Here is a 2,529-nt window from a genome sequence, read left to right as displayed (position 1 = left end):
AGGAGGAGGAGGAGGAGGAGGAGGAGGAGGAGGAGGAGGAGACGATTATGAAGAGCAATTAGACCTTCTTCAACATGCAGCGCAAGGAAGAAAGAAAGAAGTGAGTACTGTTTGATGTAAGGAAATGAGAAATAGGGGAGAAATAAACAGTAGTAATGGGTGTACTTGATACTAGGTGTAACATAAATGACACCGTATAAGAGAAAAAGAATTGCTGTTAACGTGAAAAGGACGTCAGAGCATAGCAGAAACACAAATAGTGAAATTGAAATAAAAGAAGGTAAAGAGATGAAATGAGGTGATAAGGACAATTGAATAAGAAGAGAAAGAAGTTTTGAAATGAAGAAAGACGATATAGAAGGCAAAATGATACAAAGGGCATAAAAAGAAGTGATAAGTGACAAATTTATCCTACCTGAAGTGAGTAATGTGAGAAGCGATATAGAAGGCGAGATTGGCGGTTGGAGTTGTTGGGAAATCATTGGCATCCACGCTTATCGAAGAATGGTCCAAAAGAAGGAGACAAACCGTGGTTGAAGTAAGATGCTGGACGTAATTGTGATGAAGAAAAGTGGAGTAGAAAAGGGAATTAGCCTTTTGCGGAACATATCAAGCGGGTGCAGTCAATACACAAAGAGGAGGAAAATGAATAACAAACGCGACGCGAAGGTGACTGAGAGCAGTCGCTTGACGGTTGTTCAGATGAACAAGTAGAGTAACTAAGGTATATATTAAAAATCGCTAAAAAGGTAAAGAAAAATGAAAAAATGCAGCAATAAACAATAAATAAAGCTAAAAGAATGCTTGCGGTTTGCAATTAAAAACCTATACGTTGGTATAATGATAAATGAAAGAAAATGAATAAGGAAATAAACAAAGGGAAAGGAAAGTTAATACGAAAGCAAATAAAGAGGGAAGAAAGGTTAATTTTTAAATAAAAGGTGAGATGTGAAATAAGTAATGCAAAAAAACGCTTAATAAAGCAAAAGATAGTTATTGGAAAGCAAAATAGTGAAGAGAAATTAAGGAAGTAAGTAAAATAGTAATAGTGATACAAAAGCAATAATATAAGTGAATAGAAGAGGAAGAAGCAATCTACACGGCCTCTATTGATATATATAATGTAGAGAAAGCAGGACATGGTTGCTAAGTAAGGTAATGGAGCGTGCACATGTAGAGTAGTGTCAATGGCAGATAGGAAAGTAAAATAGAGTCTAAAATAAAGAGTAACTGCTTAGGGCTGTGAATAATGGTAAGGAAGAGAAGTGAAGAAGAAGTAAAAAAAGAAGAGAGAAGAGTAGGAAAGGAAAGAAGAGAAAGACAAAAAAGAAGACAGGCGAAGGTGTATGTGTAGCGTCCCGAGACTCCCTGAAGGCGAAAGAAGACACAATATTCGGGCAGAATATCTATATTCAGCACGGAGAAGATGTCTGGGCTATTGGCATGGCCCAAAAGGCCAGCCCCACCCAGCTAGGTACAAGGGGGCTAATTCAAAGTCCAAAAATGGCGCCTCACCAGAACCGAGGAATAAACCACTATCGCATTACATATGTGATGAGGATAAATAATGAGAAGAAAAGTAATAATAATAGTAGTAGAAGTAATAATAGAAAGACAGGCAGATAGGCATGGAAAGGATGTGGATTGGTAGTGAAAAGGGGCAATGAAAGGCAAATGGTAGGTGATTAATGGGAGCAGAGAAATGGACATGTATGCACTTGTGTGAAAGGGTATATGCATGTGTGTATTGAGGAGTAAGGCATACAGGGCAGTGAACAGATAGAGAGGAAGAGTAATGAGGGCTACTCTAACAGTGCGAGTAGTGCTCTAAAGGAGAGGAAAGCAATACCAGTGCGTAGAGAGGCAAAGAAGGCTGTTATAAAGGAAAATACGTGGAAAACAATAGGAAAGGATGAATGGAAGATAGATAAATGCAGTTTGTATGAATGAATAGATACAGTAGAAGACATCTAAGGCATTAGCAAGTGGGAGCATCAGGTACACTTAACCGCGGAGTCAATAAGGGTGCTAACGGCACCCACGTCCACCGTAGTGACCTCGCTGCTGCGACACCGACCCCGCCAAATGACGCGCCCGCTTCACCTCTTGCGACTGGCACTGCCGACGTGACCTTGGGACCAGCCAATGGGGTGCGTCAATGCTACTATGGATGAAGTACAGCAGCTACGCGTGCCTTCATACTATTCTTAGCATCCCACAGTAACACATAACCCAACAAAGGTCGAAGGCCGCAATGACCCACTGAAGGTTAGCCTAGTGACCTTTACAACATCCAATGGAAATCATCTACCACATGCCGCCCTAAAACTAAGCAATGCAATCATTCCGTCAAGGGAATACGTAAGTTCCACCACTCAAACACCCATATAACATTAACGGTCGAAAAGAGAGGGTCAAGGACTACTCTAACACTGCACCTGTGCCTAATAACCCACCTTGCTAATGTATTCTATGCCTAAAATCTCACCAATTCGCTCATACAAACTGCTTTTGCCTATCTTCAATTCA

This window comes from Echinococcus granulosus (assembly GCF_000524195.1).
Source record: "Echinococcus granulosus chromosome Unknown EG_S00264, whole genome shotgun sequence".
Classification (NCBI taxonomy): domain Eukaryota; kingdom Metazoa; phylum Platyhelminthes; class Cestoda; order Cyclophyllidea; family Taeniidae; genus Echinococcus; species Echinococcus granulosus.
The sequence above is the reverse complement of the archived record's forward strand: the minus strand, read 5'-3'. Positions refer to the sequence as shown.